The sequence below is a fragment of the Cannabis sativa genome, chromosome 7 (assembly GCF_029168945.1).
Source record: "Cannabis sativa cultivar Pink pepper isolate KNU-18-1 chromosome 7, ASM2916894v1, whole genome shotgun sequence".
NCBI lineage: Eukaryota > Viridiplantae > Streptophyta > Magnoliopsida > Rosales > Cannabaceae > Cannabis > Cannabis sativa.
Window position 1 is genome coordinate 40,549,564 of NC_083607.1, and position 6,977 is coordinate 40,556,540.

General features: G+C 38.0%; 1 pseudogene; it reads left to right on the forward strand.

Annotated features, from left to right (window-relative positions):
• Positions 1-4,866: 4,866 nt before the first annotated feature.
• Positions 4,867-6,532, forward strand: LOC115710212 (uncharacterized; annotated as a pseudogene).
• Positions 6,533-6,977: the final 445 nt, after the last annotated feature.

The following is a 6,977-nucleotide window of genomic DNA, read 5'->3' on the forward strand; positions in this document are numbered from 1 at the left end:
ACTCATGATTTAGAATTGACCGCAGTGGTTTTTGCACTGAAGATTTGGCGGCATTACTTGTATGGTGAGAAGTGCGAGATCTATACCGACCATAAAAGTCTCAAGTATTTCTTTACTCAGAAAGATTTGAACATGAGACAAAGGCGTTGGTTGGAATTAGTGAAGGACTATGATTGTGAGATTCTTTACCATCCCGGGAAAGCCAATGTAGTGGCCGATGCCCTGAGCAGAAAGGGTCCCGGGCAAGTAGCTAGCATGGTTCAGATCTCACCTCAGCTAGCGGAGGATATGGTTAGATCCAGCATTGAGTTTGTGGTAGGTCAGCTTCACAACTTAACGCTGCAATCTGATCTGTTAGAAAGAATAAAGGTTGCTCAGACGACAGATCCGGAGTTAGTGAAGATCCGAGATGAGGTATTGGTGGTCAAGCCAAAGACTTTTCAAAGTGTCGGCTAGTGGAATGCTTTTGTATAAAGCCGGGGTTTGTGTCCCGAACGGTGTGGACTTGAGGAACGAGATCTTTGAGGAGGCTCATGCTACTCCATATTCTCTACATCCCGGCACCACCAAGATGTACCAAGATTTGAAACCGTACTTCGGTGGAGCGGTATGAAGAAGAATTTGGTAGAATTCGTTTCGAGATGCCTCACGTGTCGGCGAATCAAGGCCGAACATCGGAGACCACGGCGGGGTTGTTGCGGCCTCTAACCCTACCGTAATGGAAATGGGAGGATATTTCGATGGATTTTGTGGTCGGGTTACCTAGGACCACGGGTATGTACGACTCCATCTGGGTAGTGGTGGATCGATTTACGAAATCTGCTCATTTTCTGCCGGTCAGAACAACATTTACAGTGGATCAGTTGGCAGAATTATACGTCAGGGAAATAGTGAGACTTCACGGGGTACCGAAGTCTATAGTTTCGGATAGGGATCCGAAATTCACCTCTAAATTTTGGCAAAGTTTGCAACGGGCAATGGGTACGAAGCTAAAATTCAGTACAGCATTCCATCCTCGGACGGATGGTCGGTCAGAAAGGACAATTCGGATATTGGAGGATATGCCGAGAGCCCGTGTTATGGACTTTGAGGGTTCATGGAGTAAATACCTACCGTTAGTGGAATTTTCATACAACAACGATTACCGCAGTACGATAGGGATGGCACCCTACGAACCGTTGTACGGTAGGAAATGTAGATCCCCTATCCACCGGGATGAGACGGGGAGAGGAAATACCTAGGTCCGCAGTCGGTTCGGCGGACCAATGAGGCAATAGAGAAGATTAAAGCTAGAATGCTTGCCTCCCGCAGTAGACGGAAGAGTTACGCGGTCCGAAACGTAGGGATGTTGAGTTCCGAGTAGGGGACCATGTGTTTTTGCGAGTATCTCCGATGAAGGGGATTAAACGTTTCGGGAAAAGAGGCAAGTTATGCCCTAGGTTTACAGGACCTTTCGAGATTCTCGAGAAGATAGGTCAAGTGGCATATCGGTTAGCATTGCCTCCAGCTTTATCAGCAGTGCACAACGTATTTCATGTCTCAATGTTGAGAAAATACGTTTCAGACCCCTCTCATATACTCAGTTATGAGAGCCTTCAGCTTCAGTCAGATATGTCTTACGAAGAACAGCCAGTGCAGATCCTGGATAGAAAGGATAAAGTCCTTCGGAATAAGACCATAGCGTTGGTCAAGGTTCTCTGGAGAAACAGTAAGGTGGAAGAAGCCACCTGGGAGCTTGAGTCAGATATGCGAGCTCAATATCCAGAGTTATTCAGGTGAGATTTCGGGGACGAAATCCTTTTAAGGGGGGAATAGTTGTAAAGCCCGCTTAGTTAATTTGGAAATTAGCAGTTATTTATGTTAATCAGGAAATTATTTATAGCTATTTAAATAATTTATCATTGTTATTTATGGAATTCGGTATATGCATAATTATGTCATCGGCGGTTTTATGTTTCGTATTTCGGTGTCCGTATTTTGGAACGCGGCGTTTGGCTCAGTAGAAATCACAACTTAGTATGTTAGTATTTTGGGGACGGGTTTTAGACATTGGGAATGTCGGGAATGGCCGGGAATTTAGAATGTCCCAAAAATACCCCTTTAGTGATTTTTATGTGGTTTTAGTATGGAGGGGCAAAATGGTCTTTTTGCCCCAATGATATTTTGTCTTATGTGATTTTTTTTTAAAATGGAAATTAAATAATTATTTATGTGATTATTTGGCTGAAATGAAATGGTATTATATGGCTTTAGTTTCATTTATTTTCCACACTTAGTCATTTTTGAAGAAATTTCCAAAAAACTCACACACACACAAAGCTCTCTCTTTTCTCTCTTGTTCGGCCAAGCTTGGGGAGCAGCTAGGGCTGGAGTTTCTTGTCAAATTCAAGTTGTTCTTAGCAAGATCATAGTAATTTTTAATTGAGGTAACTCTTGGCTTTAATTCTTACTTGTTTTCTTGAAGAAAAGGTGTGAAAATGTGAGATGCATGTTGGTTTTCTATGTGATTCTTGCTGCTGTAATTTGAGGTTAATTTCTGAGTTTAAAGCTTGTTAGATTGAAGTTAATTTAGGTTGTTTTGAAGCATGATAGTTAGATTGAGCTAAGCTTTGTTGTTTTTATGTAAAAAAGTATGAATTTTGGTAGGAAAGTGTTGTGTTTATGTTCTGTGTTGTTGCTGTTGTTCTTGTTAGTTTGCAGAGGTTAGATTATGCTTAGTTATGTTGATTTATGTTGGTTTGCATGCTGGTTTTGGTGGTTTGCTCAAGCTTGAGTTTGGAACTCAAAGCTTGAGCTCCAATGGTGAATTTTGCATGTGGGATTTCTGGGTAGGTTTGATGCTCTAGAATTGTTATTTGGGACCTATAGAGGAGGTCTGGAAAGTTTGGGATCAATTGGGTTCGAATTGGTCAAGTTATGTGAATTTTTGCTTGCTTTGCTCGCGAGGAACCGGAATTCGGTTGAGCATCCGGAATTCGGATGGGGTCCTGAATTTTCCCGAGCCGATTCCGGTTGGGCAACCGGACTTCCGGATGGGGGATTTTCAGAACCCTAGTTTTCCTCGTTTTTGGGTTTTTAGGGGTATTGCCATGCTTTTTATCGATAGGGAAACTTTTAGTTTCAAGTTTTAGTCCCCGGGAAGTGATTTAGCGTGTCACTTATAGCGTTGTGGTTTTTATGGTTTAGGAGCCGATGGTCGCCGTTCGGCTTCGGTTCCGGTCGGGTTGACCACACACTGAAATCGAATCCGTGTAAGATTAGTATAACAGTAAGCATATGTAGATTACATGTGTAGCGTGCATGTAGGAAGCCGGTTAGTTTACATTAGATATGTATTTAGGCTTCGAACCACCCAACCCCGTCACGTCGGTACGAGTGGAGTATGACCGACGGCGGAGTATGACCGGTTCGACCGATCAGGCTGACACTGGTTGGTGGTTTAGTGCTATTGACCTATCCCGTCGGTACAGGCTGGAGTATGACCAGCAGCCGGAGTATGACCGGTTCGACCGATCAGGAGGATACTTGTCAATAGTACCGTCCCCTGAACGTTCAAAACTCAGTACCATGTTGGACATGGCAGTAGTGCTCAGTACCATGTTGGACATGGCAGTAGCGGGACTCAGTATCGTGTTGGACACGGCAGTCAGTTTTATGTATGATATTATTATGCTTTTCTTGCGAGTCCGTCGACTCACGGTTTACGTTCATGTGTAGGTAAAGGCAAGGCGATTCTTGATGGACCGTGAGCGAGCTTATGAGATTGTACATGTCGGGGCGGTTAGGCACTGGAGCGTACGATCCTCGGGACGACGAGGCCGAGATTTTGTAACTGTCGTTAGACGACTTTATTTTGATGTAAAAGTTGAACAGTAAAAACGTTTGTAAATATTTTTATAAATCGGGATCCCGAGACTTTTTGTAAAATGGTTTATAAGTTTAATGAAAAAGCAAAATTTTAATTAATCACGTTTTTCCATAAACCTCGTTGACTAGCAACGAGCTGCACAGTACGTTTAAAAATCACGTAATACGCCTAAGATAGTTAGGGTGTTACAATTCATCATCTGAAGAAGACGATGATGATAAATACGATGAACTACCAGGATAAGAATTCATATTTTTTTCAAAGTTAAATTGCATATATTTTTGGTGTGCCTCATATCATGTATCATATCCATATTTTATAGTGTAAACATTCTTATCTTCTGATTCCAAAATTAAAAGATAAGAAATCTAGTGATTTAATCTTGGCCGCTGAAATTATTTCACCACGATCTCAACCGTTGCAGTGTGTTGTCACATCACAACCTTATCTTTTGATTCCAAAATTAAAAGATAAGAAATCTAGTGATTTAATCCTGGCCGCTGAAATTATTTGACCACGATCTCAACCGTTGCAGTGTGTTGTCACATCACATCCTTATCTTCTGATTTCAAAATTAAAAGATAAGAAATCTAGTGATTTAATCTTGGCCACTGAAATTATTTCACCACGATCTCAACCGTTGCAGTGTGTTGTCACATCACATTATTATCTTCTGATTCCAAAATTACAAGACAAAAAATCTAGTGATTTAATCTTGGCCGTTGAAATTATTTGACCACGATCTCAACCGTTGCAGTGTGTTGTCACATCACATTATTATCTTCTGATTCCAAAATTACAAGACAAAAAATCTCACAGTTTAATCTTGGCCGCTGAAATTATTTCACCACGATCTCAACCGTTGCAGTGTCTTGTCACATCACAACCTTATCTTCTGATTCCAAAATTAAAAGACAAAAAATCTCAGTTTAATCTTGGCCGCTGAAATTATTTCACCACGATCTCAACCGTTGCAGTGTGTTGTCACATCACAACCTTATCTTCTGATTCCAAAATTAAAAGATAAGAAATCTAGTGATTTAATCTTGGCCGCTGAAATTATTTGACCACGATCTCAACCGTTGCAGTGTGTTGTCACATCACATCCTTATCTTCTGATTCCAAAAGTAAAAGACAAGAAATCTCACAGTTTAATCTTGGCCGCTGAAATTATTTGACCACGATCTCAACCGTTGCAATGTATTTTCCTTTCCTATATAATCTCACACTTCTCATTCAATTTGATCACATCTCTTCAACATATTTCCTAAATAGCTATATTTTCTTCAAAAATGTCTTCCATTCGCGGTTCTTCTTACTCAGTAGAGGAAGATGTGCACTTGTGTCATGTCTATGTTGACATTTCTCAAGATCCAATCGTAGGAAGAAACCAATCAGGTAATAATTTTTGGGCAAGAGTTCAATCAGAGTACCACAAAGATGGAAAATTTAGTAATAAACCTCGCCCAGTAAGATCTTTGCAAACTCGAATGTCTACTATTAATAGTGCAGTTGCAAAATTAAGGGGATGTATCAACCAAATTGAAAATAAAAATCCAAGTGGTGCTTCAGCAGAAGACATTGTAAGTGTTTGTTATTATAATTTATTTATTATTACTATCTTATTTTTCAATTTTCATTAACGTTATTACTTAATTTATATTGCAACAGTTAATTCAAGCGAAGATGTTATTAGCCCAAGATAAAAAGTACGATAAAGGCTTTAAATTTGATCATGTGTGGCACATCCTCAAAGGTATTCAAAAGTTTTCAAATGATGAAAACATCAATGCACCACGTAGATTCCAACACGAAGGTCCTAGTTTCACTTCATCAAAATAATCATCTCACAATTTTGAGTCTCCAACATCGGCATCCACTGGTATGAGTTCATTTGATCTAAACATGAATAATGAGGAAATGAATACTTATCCAACAGAAAGACCATGTGGTGTAAAAAAAGCAAAGGAAAAACAATTAGGTAATGATCAATTCAACAAACTAATGGAACAAAATAAAGAACTCATTAAAGTTATTGAAAAGAGTAACAAGGATAGAAATGAACGTCACAGAAGAAAGGCTGACGAAAAAATTTTATTCACGGATTTGAATTCTATATCTGATCCAGAGTTTAATAAGTACATTCAAAGTGAAAAAAGACGAATTTACAAAGAAAGGGCACAAACATCCGAAGTTGGAGAACAAGGAGAAGGATCTCAATATGAGGGATCTCAATATCAGGGATATCCAAATCAGGGATCTCAATATCAGGGATCACAATATGAGGGGTCACAATATCGAGCATCTCAAGATTCGGGACATGGCGTTGAAGATGAAGATCAACGATCTCAAGATCAAGGTGAAAGAGCTGAAAATGACTCACAAGTTTATAGTCCCTATTATGACTATCTTGGCGGATCAAGAAATAATCTTCCACATTATAAAATTGTTGTATCTCATTTTGTCTTTGAAGGTTCGTATTTGTGTTATTACTTTTCCGTTTAATGTTTGGTGTGTTGTATTTTAATTTTTAAATGTATGTTTAAGTTTGTAATGTTTTTATTATGTATTATTGAGTGTGCTTTAATTTTATAATGTTCTGTTGTGTAATATAAAATATGTGTACTATTGATTAATAAGAATATGATGTTTTAGTGTGTTTAATTTTAATTTTAATATGTGTTCAATTTTAAAAATTATTTTTATTGTTTAATATAAAAAAATATAATAAATTTTTACTTAAATTATAATTAAAAGAAAAAAATAATTTATGATATTCACATTTAAATTTACACAAAAATAAATATTATAAGGTGCTTTTACAATGTATTCTTCTAAATAAAAGAGTCACGCAACAGAAAGTTTGAATTTTATTTTCGGCATGTTAAATTTTTTTAAATTTTTTAAAATTTTGCAAGATGTTTTAAATAACTATAATGTACACGACCATAAAAAAAAAAAAAAGACTAAACAAGTCTCCCGAATGCCGAAACAGGTAGGAGTAAATCAGTGCACCACTTTTAAAGAAGTGCTTTATTTTCGGCTTATTAAATTTTTCTAAATTTTTTTAAATTTTACAGGATGTCTTAAATAATTATAATATACACTA